The 24,960-nt window shown below is 43.4% G+C and overlaps 1 protein-coding gene across 2 annotated transcripts in view; it reads right to left on the reverse strand.

The window, feature by feature from the left end:
* Window positions 1-24,384, reverse strand: part of LRFN2 (leucine rich repeat and fibronectin type III domain containing 2) — a 339,026-nt gene extending 314,642 nt beyond the window's left edge. For both annotated transcript variants that reach the window (XM_069955072.1, XM_069955069.1), the window contains exon 1: window positions 23,954-24,384. The gene's annotated coding sequence lies outside the window, so the exon portion shown is untranslated. The remainder of the gene's footprint in view (window positions 1-23,953) is intronic.
* Window positions 24,385-24,960: the final 576 nt, after the last annotated feature.

The raw sequence follows: 24,960 nt of genomic DNA on the forward strand, positions 1-24,960 counted from the left end.
TGGTGTGAAGAGTATACTAATCTGAGCAACCATCCACACCATCAGCAACATAAGCAGTGGAGGTGTTATTGTGTGGAGCAATATATATATATATATATATATATATATATATATATATATATATATATATATATATATATATATAGTACTTGACCTTCTTTTAGATTCTCATTTTCTTTTCCTCTATATAACAGGTGATTGTATAATTGTTTTTAGTGCAATTAATTGTAATGAGATGTATTTATCAGACTCCGCAGGGGCCCCAGCACAGTTATTATTATCCTGTCCTCATCTATGAGGATTTATATTTATATATATATATATATATATATATATATATATATATGTATATATATATATATATATATATATATATATATATATATATATATAGTGACTATTTTTATGGGGCTATATTTCATGTTCTATGTTCATCTGATGTAATCTTTATAGGGGAGGTCTAATCCTTAACAAAGTACAATAGTAACATATGATTACCGCCTGTAGAGTACACGGAGAGCAGATAGAAGCGGATAATATGTCCATGGACTGAGTGTGCAGGTGATATATCAGTGCACCGAGTAATGTGAAAGGTGAACCACCTATATCCATGCTACAGTATATTCCCTCATCTTTACACTTGTCTTACTATTTTAGCAATTGTTGGTTGTTTGGTTTTTTAGAGATGAACAAATTTCCTGAAATTCGTTTCAGATCTAATTTGGTGGATTAAATTAGATTCAAATCTACAGAGCCTCGACTGCACTAAAAAGTTGGGTAAGACACTCTGAGGCTTTCTAGGTGTGCGTCAAGGTTCTTTTACACTTAGGGTCCTATTAGACTAAGCGTTTTTTACCGATAAACGATCGCAAACGAGATTGTTTATCATTAACCTAAAATCGTTCACTGTATTACACAGAACGATAGTCGTTTAGTTTAGTTGTTACAGTTAAAGGGAACCTGTCACCGGGGACACGGGCACAGAGCTCGCCCGACCCCCTGGTGCAGCCCCCGGATACTTACCCTTTCCAATGAGTCCTGTTCCTGGAGCCGGTCCCGGGACAAAGATATCAGCGCCCAAAGCCGTGCGCGTGCGCTGAGATGAGTCCGACGCCCATAGAGAATGACAGCTCCAGGGCTGCACCAGGGGGTCGGGCGGGCTCTGTGCCCGTGTCCCCAGTGACAGGTTCCCTTTAAGTTCCATTCACTTTAATGGAACTGAGTTGCAAAACCTGCACCCAAACAGGAGACAAGAATTATGCTGTCTCTGATAAAGTGGCCATGTTTTTTTTTTAATGATGGAAAACCCCTTTAAACTCCCCAATGTGGGATATATCCGTGATACCCTGATCCTCTTTTGTTAGCTGCAACTCCATGCCAATAAAAGTGATGAAACAAGGTAAAAACTCTCAGTTGCCCCTGGACCTCCCATTAGTTTTGTCCTCCACCTTCCAAATTTCCCCATCCACTTGACTACAACAAGGCCCCTGATCCAAATTTCGGGTGACAATGACAGACGGAACTTTTTGCCTCATTCTTAATAATGAACTTTTTCCAATTTTATTTTCATATTTTTTCGTTTTTATTTTTTCCAATTTGTTATCTTTGCAGTTGACAACCTCATAAAAATTCAACCTAGAAAAGTAGACGACACAACGACTGCGCAGACATCAGGGTTAAATGAAGTATTGATTTTAAGCGGCTGACGCGCCAATTTTCACTCCGTGATCCCACAAAGACGTTTTTTTTAAATGTAAAATTGAACGTTGGAGCATTAGATATAAATAAATCCGCTCGCTCCTGTCTGCTCGCTTCACGCTGACAGGAAGAAGCTCCAGGCAAATCCTCCTGCTTAGAATCCAGAAGTTGCTAGAATGACAGCGGTCGTGTTTGCCGCCATACATCACTGCACACAATACCTGTCTGTGCTAAATCACTGTACAGTGTAAGACACGGCAGCAACATGTGGAGCGCGGAAGGGGGGGTAAAGCATCCTGCTACTCATTTGTATATATTATGAGAGATTGTGTTCATTTTCTACTGGAAGTGACAGCTCATTGCCCCCTGTGCATAGAGCTGTGTAGAGGCAGTAAGGGGGCAATACTACTGTGAGGAGGGCACGAAGGGGGAAATGTTACTATGTGTAGGAGAAGAGGGACTACTACAATCTGGGGCGCTGTCTAACACTTCTTATTGGGGGATAACTATAGCATTCTTCCTTTCTACCATCCTGTTGCTGCCGCCCCGATATTCTATTTGGAGTGGCAGAAGGAAGTTAAAGGGGCAGTAGGATGGGAGGTTTGTGTTGAAAGTAGGGAAAAGATAGGGAGAGTGGTGGAAAAGTCAGATATCTGGGGGGAGGCTACAGCTGTGGCTAGAAAGAGAATGATTCCGACCCCCCTGTGGTCACTGGATGTAACTGCACTGTAATTGTTCATATGGTCTGCAGCAGTGCTTCTCATTTCTAGTCCTCATGGCCCACCAACAGGTCATGTTATGAGGATACCCTATACAAAAAACACCTGTGATAACACCTCATGCACTGAGTATAATTCTATCACCTGTAATAATACGTGATGCACTGAGTATAATTATATCACCTGTGATAATACCTGATGCACTGAGTATAAATCTATTACCTGTGATAATACCTGATGTACTGAGTATAAATCTATTACCTGTGATAATATCTGATGTACTGAGTATAATTTTATCACCTGTGATAATACCTGATGCACTGAGTATAATTTTATCACCTGTGATAATACCTGATGCACTGAGTATAATTTTATCACCTGTGATAATACCGGATGCACTGAGTTTAATTTTATCACCTGAGAAATACTATGAAAATCCTTAAAACATGACCTGTTGGTGGCCAAGAGGACTAGAATTGAAGAATTAAGAGTCAAAGAAAAAGAAGGAGAAAATCAATAGGGAAGAAAAAATGATGGAGGGAGAAAGGAAAGGAAAGGAAGGGAACAGGGAGCAAGTGAGCAGTGACTTGACAGGTCGGTGCTTGATAACTCTAGCTGATCACCCCATGTTATGGGGCTCAATCAAGGCAGGAGCCCCTAGTCCCTTAGCTAGTGCCTCCAGAATGTCAGATATTCTTTCATCCCATTTTTCAAATATTCCGTCCTTACGAATTTTAAGACACTTGTTGCACTCTTCTGATGCGCCTTGGTGCAGGACAACTTGATAACGAAGATAAATTTCTGGACATTGATTCACACGCATATAATCAAGTGACGTGTTTCAGTGCTGTACCAGTGTCGTCCTCAGAGGAGCCTGAGGATGACGCCAGTACAGCACCGAAACGCGTAATTCAGTTTTATGTAAATCAATGTCCAGAAATATATCTCCAGTATCCAATTGACTCTTTGCTAGTCCTGCACCAAGGCACATACAGTGGTTTGATTGTCAGGTTGGAGACTATTACTACTGGCCAATACATTGTGATGGATAGTATCTGCCTAAGACCACAAGCCAGGCAGCGGACAGGACCCCAGCGCTACATGCGATCAATAGTGTTGTGCCGTTATGGTCCGTTTACACGAAGCGATAGTTCGCCCAATCGATCATTTAATGATTCTAAAGCAACGATTTTATAACGATCAGCATTTAGACGAATACATAGTTAGAAAAATCGTTAGAAAAATCGTTATTGTGATTGTTTTTAAAATCACTAAAGCCCATCAGACTGTTTACACGAAGCGATCTGCGAATTTTTAGCGAACGACCAACGACAATTTGAGAACATGTTGAAAGGAAAGATCACAATGAACCATTTTCTCGCTCATGGCTTGATTGTTCGCCGATTATTGCTCATATGCGATCGTTATCGCTCAAATTCGAATGATAATCGTTCCGTGTAAACGCATCATAAAATCATAAAAATTTTCACGATAACGATCGCCTTTGAAGCATTAATTCGCCCAATCGATCGTTTGACGATTTTGAAGCAACGATTTGTATTTATTACGATCAGCGTTTAGACGAATAAATCATTAGAAAATTCACAAGAAAAATCGTTATTGCGATCGTTTTAAAGATCGCTTAAGCCCATCTTTCACATAGGGTGAATCTTTGAAAGACTGTTTACACAAGCAATCTGTGAATTTTTAGCGAATGGCGATTTGAGAACATGTTGAAAGATAAAAATGAACGATTTCTCGCTCGTCGCTTGATCGTTCGCTGCGTTTACACGCACGATTATCGTTCATTCGATCGTTATTGTGCAAATTCACACGATAATCGTTCCGTGTAAACTCAGCATTAGTCTGACCAATATCTGCTCTCATGATTATTCATACTGTGCCTACAACACTATATGCATGTGGTACATGAGGCAATATGGTTTGGCAAAATCATATACTAACTTCTGATGTTGGTTTTAAATGTAGCTGAATAAGCTTTTGTGTCAGCCATGGGTGCGATGTGCAGCCATTTCTGTCTTTTTGGCTTGTGCATATTTTATGTATTCTGTCCCTTTTTTCATTGTGGCTAGCACTCGTGCTTTGTAAGACCTATGTGATCCAAATTAGCAGGAAGCACCTGTGTACATAAGGGGAGGATCTCCTAGTATTCTCCCATTCTACCTGCAGAGGAATGGAGAGAGAGGTAAGAGCTTGTTCACACTTGTGCTGCTTGACGTCCACTTTTTCCGCCTGTGGGGTCAGGGGGGCCCTTTAGGGTCTGGTTGCAGAGCCATTCCGTGGCCCCCTTCTCTGCTTGCACACGTTTGGCGGGGATTGTGGTCGCTGACCGGCACAGTGATGATGTTTGGTTAGGGACTCATGTGTATCAGAAGACCTGCACGTGGTACATGAGGCAATATGGTTTGGCCAAATTATATACTAATTTCTGATGTTGGTTTTAAATGTAGCTGAATAAGCTTTCGTGTCAGCCATGGGTGCGATGTGCAGCCATTTCTCTCTTTTTGGCTTGTGCATACACTATATTAGTGCCCCTGTGTGTTTGTATTTTTCGTTCTTTTTCTGTAGTTTGATGGTGCTGCGTCTTCACCATCCTCTGCTGGTTATGTCTATGATCTGGATTCTCTAGAAGTTATTTCTTACAGTAAATTTTCTTCACCTTAATTTATAAAGATTTGGACCAATGATAAATGCTGCAAAACTGCGACATTCTAGTCCAATCTGATCAGCACGGCACCAATGCGGCATTGAGATGTTTCTTATAGTCATAGGGGAGATTTATCAAACATGGTGTAAAGTGAAACTGGCTCAGTTGCCCCTAGCAACCAATCAGATTCCACCTTTCATTCCTCGCAGACTTGGAAAATGAAAGGTGGAATCTGATTGGTTGCTAGGGGCAACTGAGCCAGTTTCACTTTACACCATGTTTGATAAATCTCCCATAGTCTTTCCTATTGAGCGGCAGATATTACATCCCCTATAACCAGTCTGCCTCCCATTAGTCTTCAGCTCCTCACACTTATTTCCTCTCACCTCAGTACGGTATACTTAGCTGAACTTCGCTGAATTTTGGTGAGACGCGGCACTTTGTTTGATCCTTATCGGCACCGTCGTCACTTATCAAGAGAATAATTGTGAGATTGAAGAAATTATGACAGATTTTTCCCAGCGTTCTTAAAAGATAAAAGATTCAGCTCTCAGCTCATATTGATCTCAGTCACATATGGGAAAGCTGAAAAAGTCTTCTCAAAGCCGACAAAGATATTCCTCCAACCGTGAGAACGGGACTAAGTCAGATCAGGCGATTCTATTCAACAATCAGAGACCTTAAAAGCTGAAAGGAAAGGTCATACATATTCCAAAGTTTTAGAAGTTTTATGTTATGCAATGATCAAACGTTATATACAGATTATTGTATAGTGTTAGATATGTGAATCACCAGATAACGCTCTGTGCGGATACTGAACTAGCAAGGAATTCAGAGAGAATTAGGCCCTAAAGCTGCAGCATTGTGAATGCAGCTCTGGAGTATAGTAAAAGCTTCAATACCGAATCACGGAATAGGAGATGTCAGCTAAACTGAACTCAAGAACTAGAGGTCACAGCCAGAGGTTAGTTGGGGGAAATATCAGAAGCAACTAGAGAAAAATATTACTTTACTGAAAGAGTAGTAGATGCTTGGAACAAACTTCCAGCAGATGTGGTTGGTAAATCTACAATAACAGAATGTAACCTGCCTGGTATATACGTATATCTATCCTAAGATAATAAGAAGGGAAATACTAATAGGGCAGACTAGATGGACCCAGTGGTCTTTTTCTGCCGACAATCTTCTATGTTTCTATGAACGCTCATGGGGCCACAGCTAATTCTTCCAGCTGGACTCCATGGAAACAAAGCTCAAACATCTGCTATGAAATGGCCAATGAAGACCCCCATACTTATGTGATGGTCAGCCAATCCCTCTAAAGTCAGTAGGTTCACCTTACTTTTGTCTCACGTGTATGGCCGGCTATAATATTTCGGGGCCATGAGATGTTTTTGTGATTTTTGTGGTGGAGAATTTCTCTATATCACTTTTCTGTTGCTAAACTGGAGACATTTTATATAAAGCTTGATAAAATATTCAGCTTTTTTTGGATTAGTACAGATCCTGTTGAGTTGATGTTGAGCGGGTAGGTTTGTAATCCCATCTGTCCGCAGACACAGTCATCATTAACCTCCGTACAGCTTCAGATCAGCATCAATCATTCGATCCAGGGTGCTGGAGTCTGAGGAGCTTGGCGCAATGGGGCACCAGCATCTGCCGTACTACACCACAATGGGGGCTTTGAGTTAAAAATGAAGGATAGGTTAATCCCTTTTTGTTATCCTTGTATAACGCTACAACAGTTACCATCACCCCAAAATGAATTCCACACTTGGCAATGAAAAAAAAAATTAAACTTTTTTATTATTAGCCTAGCATTAGTATGTTTCTCCATAATTGCCACATTGCTTGGGTTCGACATCACCGGCTGCTCACTGTGATCGCGAAGATGTAGTGCTGATTCTTTTCAACTTCTTCACTGTAGCCAATGGCCGATTCCAAAAATGAATGGGGTCAAAAGGAAATGAAGGAATGAGACACTATCCCAGAGCTCCTAGCAATCGGTGGGGGTCACATGAGTTGGACCCATTGGATTTTTCACGATGCCATCAATATCTTCCTTAAGATGACTCTCTTAGGAGGGATATCTGGCTAGTCCTGTGTTTTGAGACTCTTTAATGAGTCTCCACGGGCTCTTGTTTTGCATATTCATGTTCCCAGGGGGCAATGCACCTAGGATTTTACTGCATTGAGCCCTTTCACTAGCAGCCGGCAGTGTTATCGTTTGGCTGGTCTCCCTGAGATCAGCGATCTGTTTCTCTTATGGATCTACTAGGCATTGCTCCCACCTAGCCAGAATCCTGCTCCACACTGATGAGGGGCAACACCCCGAAACAGCTGTATGTGGATGGATACCTGGCCTTGGATTTTTCCTTTGTCATTACATTGACTTATAGGTCAACTTAATATGGTGGTTTTCCTACAGGAGCCACCCCTTGGCTGGGTCCTTCCTGGAGGGATATCCGGCTAGTATGGTCATAACTTTTTGTAGACATAGTTGTATTTTTTTATTATTATTATTATTAATTATTATTATTATTATTATTATTATTATTATTATTATTATTATTATTGTCACACTGTGAGTTGTCTGCTTTATATGCAATAAAAATATTTAATATTAGTACAAAACACCATACTTATGAATTCACTTCCTTTAACATGTAAGATGTTGAGGTGTCTACAGTCATAACAAATAAAATGTACAGTATTTACATCCAGTCCCCACCTCTCCTCTAGGCCCGACCTTGCATTATTTTTAGCCTGTGCTACATCCATCAACAGTGAAAAGGTGTCGGAGCATCATAACAGGAAAAAGGTGCTGGAGCATCATTCATTTCTGACAATGACCTTTGGAAAAGCTCACTGAGCAGAACGGGGTGCTGACATTTTTGAGTAGGTCTCCTTGTCAGTTTTTATATATCAGGGATGGTTAGATGGATTAAATGGAAGTAACAGGGTCATAGCTATAGGATATGTTAAGGTAGCAGTTGCTTCTGGGCCATGGTGTCTGTGTAGAGCCGAAGACCACTGGTCCAAAGAAGTAAGCATTATATTTGTACTTGGTAGGTAGGGGACAGGTATGGATCTTTCATTTTGGTCTAGGAACTTAAGATAGGTGCAGAGATAGCAATTGCAGCTAGGAAAACTGTAATACAGTAGTTGGGAGCCTTATTAGAGATTTTACATGGGGCCCAGAGAACCTTGTAAAATGTCCAATGTTGTTCATTGATCTGTCCCTACATCTGTCCCTGGATCTGACCCTGAATTTGTCTTTACATCTGTCCCTGGATCTAACTCTGGATCTGACCCTGTAGCTATCCCTGAATCTGTCTCTGGATCTGTTCCTGGCTCTGACCATGAATTTGTACCTACGTCTGTTCCTCAATCTGACCCTGGATCTTTTCCAGTATCTGATCCTGAATCTGTCCCTGGATCTTTCCCTGCATCTAACCCTGGATCTGTCCTTGCATCTGACCCTGAATCTTTCCCTGGATGTCTCACTAGATCTGTCTCTGCATCTGACCCTGGATCTGTCCCTACATCTCATTCCAGATCTGCCCCTGCATCTGAACCTGGATCTGTCCCTGTATCTGACCCCAGAGCAGTCCCTGTATCTGACCCCAGATCTGTCCCTGCTTCTAACCTTGGATCTTTCCCTGCATCTGACCCCGGATCTGTGCCCTCATCTGACCCCGGATCTGTTCTTTCATCTGACCCCAGATCTGCCCCTGCTTCTAATCCTGGATCTGTCCCCGCATCTGACCCCAGATCTGTCTCTGCTTCTAACCCTGGATCTGTACCTGCAACTTACCCCGGATCTTTCCCTTCATCTGACCCCAGATCTGTCTCAGAATTTGTCCCTGAAAAGTTTCTATTAATAATAGTAAAAATGTTTATAACTATAATTAATAATCTGCAGCCTATTTAATGGCAAATTAGAACTGTATACTTTTCGGCGGGTTTTTTTTTTTAAGTGTTTTGATTCTTTTAAAATAAAAAAATTTCTACCACTGTGTGTGAGATTCTTCGCTCGCATTGTTCATTATGTCCTTATGTAAGAAAGATCATATTCGTCTCCTGTAAAAATTCAATCAGGAAATTACTGTTATGTGTCCCTCCAATCCCTCTGAGCCTTAAACACAAATTCAAGGTTATTTTTACATTTAATCTCAATGTGTAGACAAAAATAATGAACAGAATAAAAACTGAATGTTTTAGCTGTTTCATCCTCAGATTCTGTGTACGGAGATGGACTAAGTATGAAGGTCACGATAATATAAGAGCTTCTCCTCCATAGACAATTCCTTGAAAATAAGAGGATGTTCTCCTGTATAAATCTCAATGATCAGCTGTAATCTGAGGGGAAACCTGGTTGCAGATGTTCATTTTCCCTGCAGCACCACCACTGGCAAAAATAGGTATTACACCATGTCCATACAGGTTTAGGCTATGATCACACTACATGAAGAGAGCGGCAGTTCTGTGACCCGGCCAGATCACGAAACAGCCGGTCTCTGCCCGGATCATCCCAGCCGGTACTGCAGTACCGGCCGGATGATCTTTCTGTCCGTAGTATTCTGATGCGAGCGCATCAGCGCACCCGCATCAGAACTTGCCACTGCACACAATGAAGCAAACGGCCAGAGCCGCTTGCTTCATCATGTGAACTGCGGGTTTCAACGGCCGCAGAAAACTGACATGTCAGTTATTTGCAGGTCCACATGGGATCCCGGCCGGAGCGTATAAGATGTGTATACGCTTCGCCCGGGATCCCATTGAAGTAAAGGCAGTGTTCACAGGCGCATAAAGTACGTCCATTGTTGCCTATGGCAACAACTGCCGTATTTTTACGTAGTGTGAACATAGCCAGATAATACATCTGAATGAATATGGATTGTGGAGTAGAAGACATTAAAGATGTGATTTCCTCTTATCCATCAATATAATTGCACAGAATAATAAGTAATATAAATGCATCCCATGTAAAATATTTATGGTGATAACAATTCTATGTCCATAAAGCCTCTACCATTATAACCTTATTGCGCTACTGACAAAGCTATTACACCTGCAATAGAAGCTTTTACTACCATCTATATGGCCAGAAAGCATCAGATCTCCTCTATCAATACTTATGATGCATCTTGGGATATGACTGGAGTATCAGTGCGGTCTATTGTACGCTGCTGTCAGTGTCTGTAATATGGCGCCTTCATCAGAACACGGAGAATTCCATTTTATACAGTATCCAGAATAAAGATGGGAATAGAGCCTAAGAAGTCTATGCTTTGTATCCTACTACCTTACTGTAGACAACACAGAAGACTAAAACCATAAAAAAAGGAAATTTAACGTCCCATCCAATAAATCACACTGCTGTATGACAGTGAATAGAGTCCGGACTGTAATTGTCATATAGGAAGTTACAATCTATTGCAGCCATTGTGTTGTGGAGCTGATTTATCAATGACAACTCACCTGGGACCTCACATGACAACCATTGTATTGTTGGGTGAGAAGATGGAAGATTTACTGTTCTATCTATAGAGAAGAATAACAATGAAAACAAATACAGTGCAAAGAGTGGATAGTGGACAGTATACAGGGGTGGTTTAAAAACAAAGTTTTAAAAGTGTATAAAGGGAAATGTTTTACAGAATTCTAATAATTTTTTTTGAATATCTTAGATATATTTGTTGACATTCAGTAAATAAAAATACACCTGGTCCTGATCCCTGCTGAGAGGTCATACAATGCTCTGTGAGCTAAAGAGCCTGGACTCCAGACTGATACATTGTACATAGCTAGTCCTGCTCTCAGATGAAAAGTAATACAATTGTATCCAATCTAGACAATGCTCTGTGAGCTAAATAACCTGGACTCCACACTGATACATTGTACATAGCTAGTCCTGCTCTCAGATGAAAAGTGATACAATTTTATCCAGTCTAAACAATGCTCTGTGAGCTAAATAACCTGGACTCCACTCCAGACTTATACATTATACTGTACATAGCTAGTCCTATGGTACTTTTACACGGAGCGATAATTCGCCTGATCGCACAATTAACGATTTTGAATGAACAATGTTTTTTTTTTTTATAACGATCAGCGTTTAGACGGAACAACACATCGTATGGAAAAATCGTTATGCAATCGTTTTGCGATCGCTGAAGCCTATCTCACACATAGGTGAAATCGTTGAAAGAATGTTTACACTGAACGATCTGAAAATTTTTTGCGAACAACCAACGATAATTTGAGAACATGTTGAAAGATCAAAATGAACGATTTCTCGCTCGTCGTTTGATCGTTGGCTGCGTTTACATGTACGATTATCGTTCGAATTCGATCGTTATCGTGCAAATTCGAACAATAAATCGTTCAGTGTAAAAGGACCACTACTCTCAGTTGAAAAGTGATACAATTGTGTCCAGTGTAGACAATGCTCTGTGAGTTAAAGAGCCTGGACTGCAGACTGGCGGGGCATTAAGTAAAGGCCCTATTCCATGGAATTATCTGTATTTAGCCGATATTGGCCGTTACGGCCGATAATCGTCCCATGGAAAAGAAGGCAACGATCAGCCGATATCGTTGCCTTCGGTATCGTTATCGTTATCGATATCGTTGATATGTCGGCTGATCGTTGCTATCGTTTGTCTTTCAAACATGTTATAAAACAAATAATTATGATAGCAACGATCTGCAGCCGCCGCTCCTATTTCACAGAGTGGGAGCTGCAGATCACTGCTATCCCAGACCGCCACTATCCCCTATGGGCTGCCCGGACAATCCAGGGATCACCCGGGCAGCCCCCCACAGCTCCCCGCGGCCCCCCTGTACTCCTTCGCTCGCTGCTGATGCGTGGAATAGCGGTGGCAGCGAGCAGGGAACGAGAAGGAAACGAGCGCTGACAGCGCTCATTTGCTCCTCACAGTCGGCCCGTAGAATAGGGGCTTTACACAGGTCCCCTCAAGCCTCCCCAAGAAAACCCTGTAATTAGATAATGGTGCCATTGTGCTGCTGTCATCCACTCCTATAATACACCCTGCTGTAAGATTTGCACAGTCCTCCCGCAGTCACTAAGTTATAGAAGGTTACACTGCAGAAGGTGATTCATCAAAGCTTTTTAGCCACTATCATAATGGTGATGCCCCTCCCCCCCCCCAAATCCCACTAGATTGCCAACCACAATAAGATCTATCTCTCAGCCCATTAATAAAACATGATACATTATCCACCCAGAGATACGTAATCTATTTACCGACTGCGCGAGAAAGAGGAAGAAGCTAAAAGCCTTTTCCCATCTAGAGACGGGACTTGTCAGATGAGATTTTCTCTCTGTTTATTATCGGTTTTATAAATTTAGACAAGTCAGGTACCAGATCGGGATAATACAGAAAATCAGGAGGCTGCTCTGTGTACCCAATATCCCGAGCATCAGGATATCACAGAGAAAATATAAATGTCTGCAGTGCACATTTCTACCACTAGTGGATGCTCTAGTCTAGACCAGTGATGTCCAAACGGATGCTCTCCATAGGTTGCAAAACTACAATTCCCATTATGTATGGAGAGTTAAAGCTTTGGCTGTCCAGGCTGATGGGAATTGTAGTTTTGCAACAGCTGAAGGGCATCTGGTCCTACAACGCTACAAGTATACACACAGGAAGTTGATCTCTTTGATGTTTACGCACTTGTTTACAAAAACAGCACTCCAAATGGTCAGACAGGGAACTGCAAGAAAAAACTTTCACTGATATTATTGATCTGCTAGAATTATATCAGTGTAAAAAAAAAAATTACATTAGACTAAAGTTGGCCTAACTGATTAGATTGCTTATTTGTAGGGCTGGTTGACCATCCACTGTTAGGGTCCTATTACACGGAGCGATTTTTAACGACTAACGATAAATGATCGCAAAGGAGATTGTTTATCGTTAACCTGAAATCATTCACCATATTACACAGAACGATGGTCGTTAGATACGACCGTTACTACGATCGTTATTGCGATTGTTACTACGATCGTTTATTTCTTCTGATCCCAGCAAAACAATGAACAATGTGCAATTACACTGAATGATTAGTTAAAAAATGCGGAATTTGAGCGAACTAATTACAGCGAACGATTAACGATGATTTTAGGTTCAGATGTACATCAACGATCAACGACATACGAACAATATTTCGATCGTTGCCTGCAATTACACAGAACGATTATCGTTTAAATAAGAACGATATAACGATTTTTCGCACGATAATCGTCCCGTGTAATAGGGCCCTTAGTGAGGACCTCCCAACTCTCCCCCAGTAAAAGATGGAGAAGGGTAGGGCATGCCCACTTCTCTTGTTCTTGGAAAGATAATCTGCCACTAGAGGCATATTAGCCAGGGTTCACACTAGTCTAGTGCAGATGCATTTTTGTTACAGTCACAACCACAGATCCGATATCTTAAAGTGACAGCTGTCAATAATCGAGCCTGTAGTCAGGCTGGGGCTGGTGGCCAAGAAGCATCTGTGTTCTGGCTTTTTCCTCTCCATTAACAATGCATGTTGTGGGGGAAGAAGAAATAGCTACTGGCTAAATGTCATCCGATTAGCTGTAACCAGATTAGATAAAGGTTTGCTGCTTCCAGGAACTTGAGCAATCCCCAGGAAATCCCTTTAAACCACCATATTTCTTATTTTTTTTCTCTATTGTGTCAGTCTTCACTATAGTTCTCGAATTCTATTCATGTATGAGGAATACCACGATAGGCTTTCTCTATGTAGAAGGATGGAATAATAAATAAATGGAACATTTTTGTTAAATATTCAAAGAAAAAATTAGGATGTGATGCTAATATGTCTATATTGTTATAGCATATGGATATTCCTTATTATGTTCTAGGGTGTTAAAAAAAATAAAATTTTGTGTTGTTTACAATTTTCTATTGTTATAGGTTTTAAAGTGTCACTGTTGTCCATTTGTCTGTCCGTCCGTTGTCGTCGTCCCCCCCGAAATCAATAGTCCAGGCGATTTTAAGAAACTTTGTAATTGGGTTTATTAGGCAAATACAGTATGCCATTATCTGCATTCAAAAAGACTTTTCCCAGGTCCCCCCCTCCCTCCTCTCTCTCATTCACCGCTCATTATCAGGGAACTAGTTTACATCAGACATCCCCTTGTCTGTTCTATGGAGACAGGAGGGGGGAGGAGGGAGATTAGTCGGCAGCAGGGAGCAGAGAACAAAGGATTACACAGTGGGAGCTGTGTGAAAGCCGGCATTCAGAGGTCAGAGCGGTCAGTGCTGACTACAAGGAGATGTAGCTGTAGCCGGTGATGTAGCTGTAAATTAACTCTTTGTTGTCCTGTTTTGGTGCCTCATCTCCCTCCACCCCTCCCCTCCCCTCTCCATAGAAAACCATGACGACAGGGGGGAGAGCTTCAAACTGCTTTTTCCTGATAAAAAAAAAATGCATTTTTTTTGGCTAATAAACCCAATTACAACATTTCTTAAAATCGTCTGTACTATTAATTTCTGCAAAAAAAATTTAAACGACAGTGACACTTTAACCTAACTATATTAGTTTTTTTTACACTTCCCCTTTAAGAGAACAATATGTAGTTATTTTTGGACTCCTCCATTTTGTTAATATTTTCAAAGGGGGTCACATATTTTATCTGGAAACCTTTTTCTCGTGATGATTTATGGCTGTGACCGAGCAGGGGTCAGTGACCGTGTGGTGACAGGTGGTGAGATGCCGCTACAAAGCTGACACGTTGGAGTCACGTCAGAACCTGTGATACTGCGGAGAACAATGCTCCACGCTGGCTCGCTTCAGTGCACGCTTGGCTGAGTGTACACTGCATTGTCAGTCTAATAATAGCAAGAAAAATTTTCAGAAGTGTAAGGAATGTAATTAACTAAGACATTAAAGACGACGGGGGAAGTGAATAATTCTGGCAGATCATTACCCTGTCATGTAGTCAGATGATGGGAGGAGACAGAGAACTGCAAGAAATACAGATCTAAATGATATCATATCACCCCTGGGGACCTGCTGTGTGTACAAACAAGCTCTATTCCATGACTATGCTCCTCAGGGGCATAAGGTAACTAATCTGAAATTCTTGAATTCCTCGGGGGTGGGGACAGAACACTCAGTAGCCAATCAGATTGCACAGCATCAGGTGATGAGTTATTAAGAGTGCAAATTTCAGCAAATCACAATGGAAATAGCTCAGAATAATTAGGACAACCAATAGCTAATCAAGTCCCTTGGGAGTTTATAGTAGAAGTCTATGGGGTAAGGGGGCAGAGTGTAACTCATAAACGGTCAAATGATGGGAGAGATAGAACATTCTGGAAGATCATGAGGTTATAAGAGCAGGAGATGTTATGAAGTGTAGATGGGAGGAGTGAGAGAGACATCAGGCAGGGACTCGTGTATCAGAAGACCTGCACGTGGTACATGAGGCAATATGGGAATTGTAGTTTTGCAACAGCTGGAGTGTCAAAGGTTCCCCATCCCTGCTGTATACAATCACAGCAGCAGAATATGCATTGTTTAGTGTATGGGAGGAGCTAAGGAGAAATAGACCAGCTTGTAGCCAATCACGGCAGTAGTAGATGCATATATATGAGAAGATCTGCAACTTTCTAATATACTCTCCATATGACTTTCTCACCGTAGTCAAGTTCTGTGCTTGCTTTATATTTAAGGCATAAATAATATACTGGTATTCAAATATCACATAGGTTACTACAAGGGGCGCTGTTTCATTTATACCTATTGAAAATGTTGTTTACAGCTGTGGTGAAACCTGGTACTGCAAGTCATGTATTTACTAGTAAGCTGCTTAGTGATGTGCACAATTCTCCAACAATGCAATGTATGTTCTGCAGAATTCCACAAATAAATGGTATTATCATTCATGGAGTAGTATAGTAAGGCCCTAGCACAGATAATCTATAAAGAGATCCGGCCATCTTACATCCTTCATTTTCAGTTACATAATGTAAATGTAGGGAAATGTTTATCTAGGATGTGGCCCTGATGGACGGACCTGGGTGGACTGACAGATGGACGGATTAGTTGTGGACAAACAGATGTAGAGATTTATGATTAAAGGAGATATCCCATATAATACAGAGATCAGAGCCTGATACCCCTGGCAGCAGCCCCTCCTCAGCCTCAGCTAATATCAAAGGGGGCTACATGGGCTACACTGTAACTACAGGGAGATGTATGGCTGACCATGTGGCCATTGGCTGGGTGGTCCTCTTAATCATTAATAACAAGGAAAGACCTACCCCCCCTCTCAAACCCCATATAATAACCATATAAAGTAACCACCCATAGCTCTTATTATATTCTCCTCTATCCTCCTATTAACTACATAAAACCATCCAGAAGCATCTATCTATCTATCTATCTATCTATCTATCTATCTATCTATCTATCTATCATTATCCCTTCTTCTTTTTCTTCCTATTTTTCCCCCTTTTAGCCTGTGGGTACTCTTTCCTTCCTTCCTGTCTCCCTCCTTCTTTTCTCCCTTCTTCACCTTCTTCCATCTTTCCTACCTTTTCCTCTCCTCCCTTCCTTCCTTCTTCCTTCCCCTCTCCCCCTTTCATTCCTCTATTTCTTCCTTCCTTCCTTCCTTCCTTCCTTCCTTCCTTCCTTCCTCTCTCTTCTCTTCCTCCCTTCCTTCTTTCCCCTCTCTTCTCTTCCTCCTTTCTTTCTTTCTTTCTTTCTTTCTTTCTTTCTTTCTTTCTTTCTTTCTTTCTTTCTTTCTTTCTTCCTTCCTTCCTTCCTTCCTTCCTTCCTCTCTCCTCCTTCCTTCCTTCTGCCCTCCTTCTTCTCTTCCTTCCTTCCTTCCTTCCTTCCGTCCTTGCATTCATCCTTCCCCCTACCTTTCTTCCTTTACTTCTTCTTCCCAAGCCTACCTTCATTTCACCTTCCTTTCTTCCGCTCTTTCTCCCTCCCTCCCGTCTTCCTTCCTCTCTTTCTCCCTCCCGCCATTCTTCCTCTCTTTCTCCCTCCCTCCCGTCTTCCTTTCTCTCTTTTTGTCCCTCCCACCTTTCTTCCTCTCTTTCTACCTCCCTCCCTCCCTCCCTCCCGCCTTCCTTCTTTTTTCTCCCTCTCTCCTTTCTTCCTTTCTTTCTCCCTCACTTCCTCCCGCCTTCCTTCCTTCCTATCTTTCTCCCTCCCTCCTGCCTTTCTTCCTCTCTTTCTCCCTCCCTCCTGCCTTTCTTCCTCTCTTTCTCCCTCCCTCCTGCCTTTCTTCCTCTCTTTCTCCCTCCCTCCTGCCTTTCTTCCTCTCTTTCTCCCTCCCTCCTTTCCTCCCTCCCTCCTGCCTTCCTTCCTCTTTCTCCCTCTCTCCTTTCTTCCTCTCTTTCTCCCTTCCTTCCTCCCGCATTCCTTCCTCTTTCTCCCTTGCTACTTTCTTCCTCTCTTTCTCCCTCCCTCCCTACCTCCCTCCCTCCCTCCCGCCTTCCTTCCTCTCTTTCTCCCTCCCTCCTGCCTTTCTTCCTCTCTTTCTCCCTCCCTCCTGCCTTGCTTCCTCTCTTTCTCCCTCCCTCCTGCCTTTCTTCCTCTCTTCCTCTCTTTCTCCCTCCCTCCTTTCCTCCCTCCCTCCCTCCTGCCTTCCTTCCTCTTTCTCCCTCTCTCCTTTCTTCCTCTCTTTCTCCCTCCCTCCCTCCCGCCTTCCTTCCTCTCTTTCTCCCTCCCTCCTGCCTTCCTTCCTCTCTTTCTCCCTCCCTCCCTACCTCCCGCCTTCCTTCCTCTCTTTCTCCCTCCATCCCGCCTTCCTTCCTTCCTCTCTTTCTCCCTCCCTCCTGCCTTCCTTCCTCTCTTTCTTCTCCCACCTTACTTTCTCCCTCCCTTTCTCCCTCCTATCTGTTTTGCATGGGTCTCCTTTCAGCAGTAACATTTTCTCACTAAAGACCCTCCCGTCTTCCTTCCTCTCTTTCTCCCTCCCGCCATTCTTCCTCTCTTTCTCCCTCCCTCCCGTCTTCCTTCCTCTCTTTTTGTCCCTCCCACCTTTCTTCCTCTCTTTCTCCCTCCCTCTCTCCCTCCCTTCCTCCCTCCCTCCCTCCCTCCCGCCTTCCTTCCTCTTTCTCCCTCTCTCCTTTATTCCTCTCTTTCTCCCTCCCTTCCTCCCGCCTTCCTTCCTCTCTCTTTCTCCCTCCCTCCTGCCTTTCTTCCTCTCTTTCTCCCTCCCTCCTGCCTTCCTTCCTCTTTCTCCCTCTCTCCTTTCTTCCTCTCTTTCTCCCTCCCTTCCTCCCGCATTCCTTCCTCTTTCTCCCTCCCTACTTTCTTCCTCTCTTTCTCCCTCCCTCCCTCCCTCCCTCCCTCCCTCCCGCCTTCCTTCCTCTCTTTCTCCCTCCCTCCTGCCTTTCTTCCTCTCTTTCTCCCTCCCTCCTGCCTTTCTTCCTCTCTTTCTCCCTCCCTCCTGCCTTTCTTCCTCTCTTCCTCTCTTTCTCCCTCCCTCCTTTCCTCCCTCCCTCCCTCCTGCCTTCCTTCCTCTTTCTCCCTCTCTCCTTTCTTCCTCTCTTTCTCCCTCCCTCCCTCCCGCCTTCCTTCCTCTCTTTCTCCCTCCCTCCTGCCTTCCTTCCTCTCTTTCTCCCTCCCTCCCTACCTCCCGCCTTCCTTCCTCTCTTTCTCCCTCCATCCCGCCTTCCTTCCTTCCTCTCTTTCTCCCTCCCTCCTGCCTTCCTTCCTCTCTTTCTTCTCCCACCTTACTTTCTCCCTCCCTTTCTCCCTCCTATCTGTTTTGCATGGGTCTCCTTTCAGCAGTAACATTTTGTCACTAAAGACCCTCCCGTCTTCCTTCCTCTCTTTCTCCCTCCCGCCATTCTTCCTCTCTTTCTCCCTCCCTCCCGTCTTCCTTCCTCTCTTTTTGTCCCTCCCACCTTTCTTCCTCTCTTTCTCCCTCCCTCTCTCCCTCCCTCCCTTCCTCCCTCCCTCCCTCCCTCCCGCCTTCCTTCCTCTTTCTCCCTCTCTCCTTTCTTCCTCTCTTTCTCCCTCCCTTCCTCCCGCCTTCCTTCCTCTCTCTTTCTCCCTCCCTCCTGCCTTTCTTCCTCTCTTTCTCCCTCCCTCCCGCCTTCCTTCCTCTTTCTCCCTCTCTCCTTTCTTCCTCTCTTTCTCCCTCCCTTCCTCCCACCTTCCTTCCTCTCTCTCTTTCTCCCTCCCTCCTGCCTTTCTTCCTCTCTTTCTCCCTCCCTCCTGCCTTTCTTCCTCTCTTTCTCCCTCCCTCCTGCCTTTCTTCCTCTCTTTCTCCCTCCCTCCCTTCTTTCCTCCCTCCCTCTTGCCTTCCTTCCTTTTTCTCCCTCTCTCATTTCTTCCTCTCTTTCTCCCTCTCTCCTTTCTTCCTCTCTTTCTCCCTCCCTTCCTCCCGCCTTCCTTCCTTCCTCTCTTTCTTCCTCCCTCCCGCAATCCTTCCTCTCTTTTTTTCCCTTTCTACTTTCTTCCTCTCTTTCTCCCTCCCTCCCGCCTTCCTTCCTTCCTCTCTTTCTCCCTCCCTCCTGCCTTTCTTCCTCTCTTTCTCCCTCCCTCCCTCCCTACCTCCCGCCTTTCTTCCTCTCTTTCTCCCTCTATCCCGCCTTCCTTCCTTCCTCTCTTTCTCCCTCCCTCCCGCCTTCCTTCCTTCCTCTCTTTCTCCCTCCCTCCTGCCTTTCTTCCTCTCTTTCTCCCTCCCTCCCAACCTCCCGCCTTTCTTCCTCTCTTTCTCCCTCTATCCCGCCTTCCTTCCTTCCTCTCTTTCTCCCTCCCTCCCTCCCTATCTCCCACCTTTCTTCCTCTCTTTCTCCCTCTATCCCGCCTTCCTTCCTTCCTCTCTTTCTCCCTCCCTCCCGCCTTTCTTCCTCTCTTTCTCCCTCTATCCCGCCTTCCTTCCTTCCTCTCTTTCTCCCTCCCTCCTGCCTTCCTTCCTCTCTTTCTTCTCCCACCTTACTTTCTTCCTCCCTTTCTCCCTCCTATCTGTTTTGCAGGGTTCTCGATCTTCTCCTGGTCTCCTTTCAGCAGTAACATTTTCTCACTAAAGACCATAAGGAGCTCCCTCTGGCATCTGACCCCAGCTGCCATTTACTGACTCTCCTGTGGGTGGTGACCACTAGATTCATAATGAAGCAGCTGGGTCTGAACCTCCTCCAGAGATAAAACAGGGGACATTAGAATAGTAATTACAGGGTAGTCATCCTGGATCTGAATGATTCACCTGTTTGACCTTTCTGATCCATGTAGCTGATCAGTAGATGAGTCAGTTGTGCTCTTTGGGGCAGAGTTATCCTGGGATGATGGACAGCGGTGTAATATTATCAATGTCCTCCCATCTGTAAGGAAGGAATAAAGCCCCTGCCATCACACAAAGTCACAGCCATCACATCTGTCCTATTCTAAGGGAAGCCGCTCCATGCTCTAGTTTCTGCTTCTGCTATTCTAAAACGAGTGTAAATGAGGCCTGAGCTGTGATGTGTGATATGTAATATGTGATGTGTGACCGCCCTGACACTGCCGCATACCTGTCCTGTGTATAATCCTGTACTATATCTATGGAAGACACAACTTCTATCCATATATCTAGATCTATCTATGTATCTCCTATCTATCTATCTATCTATCTATCTATCTATCTATCTATCTATCTATCTATCATCACCTTATTTCCTTCATTTCTTTGCATAATTTATAATGTTTTCCTTCCCTTCCTTCCTTCCTTCCTTCCTCCCTCTCCCTCCTTTCTTCCCTTACTCCTCCCTCCCTTCCACCCCCCTGCCTCTTTCTTTCTTCCTTATTTTCCTTCCTTCTTTCCTTTCTTCCTTCCACTATAACCTCCTTTCTATCTATCTTTCTATCTATCTCCTATCTATCTATCTATCTATCTATCTATCTATCTATCTATCTATCTATTGCCTTATTTCCTTTATTTCTTTACATCATTTATAATGCTTTCCTTCCTCCCTCCCTCCCTCCCTCCCCCCTTCCTTCCTTCCTTCCCCTCTCTTCTCTTCCTTCCTTCCTTCCTTCATTCTTTGCTCTCTCCTTCCATCTTTCCTTGCTTCTTTCCTCCTTCCTTCCTTTCTTCCATCCATTCTTCCTATCTTCCTTCCTTCCTTCCTTCCTTCCTTCCTATCTTCCTTCTGCCATTCCCTTTCCTATCTATCTCCTATCTCCTATCTATCTCCTATCTATCTATCTCCTATCTATCTATCTCCTATCTATCTATCTATCTATCTATCTATCTATCTATCTATCTATCTATCTATCTATCTCCTATCTATCTTTCCTCCCTTCACTTCCTCCCTTCTTTCCTTTCTCATTACCTTATGTCTTGGGCCTTCAGTTCCAGCATATATTGGCTCTCTATTGTGACCCCCATCTTTGAGGTAGTGATGTTTCGGGGGCTGGGTTTTTTTTGTTTGTTTTTTTTAACGATTGTACCAATTCCCATAGTAAATAAGAGCATATGTATGTATGTATGTATGTATGTATGTATGTGTGTGGGTGGTGGTGGTGGTGGGGGTCTTAAAGCTGCACATGGTGGGATAGTTACCCTATTAATGGCCATGATTTTCAGACCATGTTCTGATTCACATAAAGGACCTGATCTCATTTTTTATAGAAATACATGAAATAACCAAATTTCCCTTGTTTTCAGCTCATCCCTCCGCCTGCAGTCACAGGCCGGTCACTAGGGGGCGGCAAGGAGAACGATCGTGTAAGTAAACATTCAAATGAAATGTGTCAGTATGTGATTGCCAGGCTGCTATCTCTCTAAATAACCTGCTACACAAATCCAAACTTATTCCTGCAAGACCCAAAGTATAGAGGAAGAATGACAGCAAAATACAGACTCCACAACAAGTAAGGCAAGCAATGGCTGCAATACAAGCCAAGCAAAAGGCAACTCTCTCAACTTATTGGGCATGGCTGGGTAATCTGACATGGAGCTACAGGACCCAGTATGGCTGGCTACCTGCTGGGGGTTGTAGTTCTACAGGAAGCTATAACAGTGCAGACATGGTAACAGTTAAGACTATATATATACATATATATTAGTATCTCACATTTTGTGAGAGTATGCGACTACAGCCCCTCCACTACATAACTCCTTCAGAGCTGTATTCAGTATTCAGCTCCACATTTTGTGAATAGGATGCTTTTATAAAGATTCAGTCTCTTCCCAGTTAGAGGAGGGGGTCATACTCAGCGAGGGCTTATACAGAGCGCTGTGCTATAATATTATCATGTTATATCATCCCAGTTACCACCATTGTATCTGAATGTAACATCTCAGCACAGACACTTTGAAATTGCAACATTGTAACTTTCCCCCCTACAAGACATCCAATCTGAACATAGGCATCATAGCGCTCTAATAAAACCAATAACTCCCAGCGTGCCCAAATGATACAGGGATGGGCTATAGCGTGTGTGCAGTGCATACAGATAAGCGGTGGGTGCGTGGTGGGCTAAGGAGGCTCGGGGTATGGGGGTCACTAACAACACCATAGCAGGCTGCTGGAGGGCTAAGGGTTAATGCAAAGCTCTAAATAAATAAAGAATAAATAGAAAAAATGAACAGGTGAATTAATAACAATAAATAATATTGTGATAATATTGATAAATATGAGATGCAATAATACATAGAGATATAGGAAGGAAGGATGGATAGATGGGTAGATAGATAGAAAGATAGATAGATAGATAGATAGATAGATAGATAGATAGATAGATAGATAGAAGAGAGAGAGAGAAAGAGAGAGAGAGAGAGAGAGAGAGAGAGAGAGTTGGTAGCTATGTTCTTTATGTTCTCCTCAGGGACGTGACTCTCTTGGTGCTGCTGATACTTCTTACATTTAAGCTGCAATGTCCAGACTGCTCTGTATTGAGTCACTGCCCCCTTTCTCCTATATAGATTTACCTATAGATCACCTATATACTTTACCCCCCTGCACCCCATCTCCTTCCCCAGCCCAGCAGCAAGGACTAGTCAGCTCCTGTAACCCATCACACCATCACAGAGACTCCGCATCTCCCCACCGTGCCCCATCTGTAATTATCGGGGGGCCAGTTTGCCCATTTATTGTCCACAGTGATGACCCCCTCCTCATGCATATACATGTATGTGTGATTAACCCTTCCAGGCTTCAGCACCTCAGCACTGGACAGCAGCCAGCCATGAAGTCGTGACCACCTATGGGAGACAGACCTGGCAAGATGCAGATTTTGGGATCAGCTCCCAAATAGAGAGGAAATTAAAAAAACAAAACACGCACAAAAAAACAAAAAACAAAAAAACCAAAACAATATTCCAATATATTTCTTATGTTTCAATGACATTAAAGCAAAAACTCTCTAAGATAATCCTAAAAGAATAGACATGTAACATTGGAGAGTGCATGTGGTGTGTGCTCCCCGGGAGCTCCTATATCATGTCGTATTATGTAAGAATATCAAACAATAGAATAACATAACTAGTATGAGTGACCATTGAGCATTCATTAAAGAACAGATGCTGATCTCAAAGTGTTTCCATCTGACACATCCAGCAGATCTTAACCCCCCCCCCCCCCCCCCCATGTATTTACAGTTCAGTTTTGGGTATACGCCAGCCTCTTCCTCCCTCCGCAGGTAACATATACAATAAACCCATCTACAGCCTTTAGAGGGTTAATCACCATCGTCACCTTTCTTTTCTTCATTGAACAAACCCTATGGCTTCTTATCCCTCCAACCTTATGGCAACATCCATCAGGTAAACCAAAGGACGGGGTCGTGTCCGCCCCCCATCCCCCCTTTTCCCCATATACAAAGCACAAATTGTCAATTCAAACTTCTTCAAGGTAAAGAGGGGAAGAAGCTCTCTTACCTCCGAGAAGTGACATGTATCCTTGTGTACAGACAATCCAAGCAATTTATATGCCATGCATCCTACAAGAAGGCAGCGGAAATACAAATCCCGTCCTCGACTCCAAAAAATTGTAATAACTCAAGGGGAAAAAAATTGCAAACCAACAGCAGCAGCGAATCCCAACAAGACCAAGGAAGAGGAGCGAATCCTTAGGACTCCAAACTGCAATGCACACAGCACAGCAGCTTCCCCCTTTTTGATGCTTTCGCTTGAGACCCCAGATTTTTAGAGAAGCCACCATCAATCAAAACAAAAGCTCCTTAGATATTGGGTCTTAAAGATGCCCCCTTCATGGCGGGCACTGAGGTTTCCTGCCAGTCCCGTCTGGATGGAGCAGAGATAGATGCAAACACACTGAGCCAGGCTTGAGAAGAAGCAGGCAATGTTCTCTGATCCCCTCTGAGTGCTGTAGATGGCAGAGCCTTCCACGGGAAAGAAAGATCCCAGCAGCCTGGGAGGGATTTCTCTCTTCTCTCTCTTCCTCTCTCTCTCTTGTGATAATTCAGGGATTGCAAATTTCCCGACGTCCAGGTGCTGGCAGCTTCTTTAACCGAACCGAAATGACATCAAAAAATAAAAACCCATAAAAGAAAAATAAAATTACGAAAGCAAAAAAAAAGAGAGGAGTAAACGCAGGGTCGAGCGCGGAGCGGAGGCAGATTGGCTCAGTAATTCTGTGGCTCTGCACTGTCCTGATAATCCTTGGCATAATAATAGAAACTTAAGCCTGTGTAGACACTGGCCGACATGCCAAATCCTCAGATCAACACTCAACGATTGTCGTAGGTGGGCATGTCACTTGGCTTTGGGATTTCTGGAGAGGAGGAGAATAAGGTGTATCGGCCCCCTTTTTTCTATGTCCAGGACATGGAAGATCCATGTAAGACGTTGGAGGAGGGGGGGCATACATGGAGAGTGGCGAAGGGAGAAGGAGCATAACATTAATGCCATGAGCCAAGGAATAA

The sequence above is a fragment of the Dendropsophus ebraccatus genome, chromosome 15 (genome assembly GCF_027789765.1).
Source record: "Dendropsophus ebraccatus isolate aDenEbr1 chromosome 15, aDenEbr1.pat, whole genome shotgun sequence".
NCBI lineage: Eukaryota > Metazoa > Chordata > Amphibia > Anura > Hylidae > Dendropsophus > Dendropsophus ebraccatus.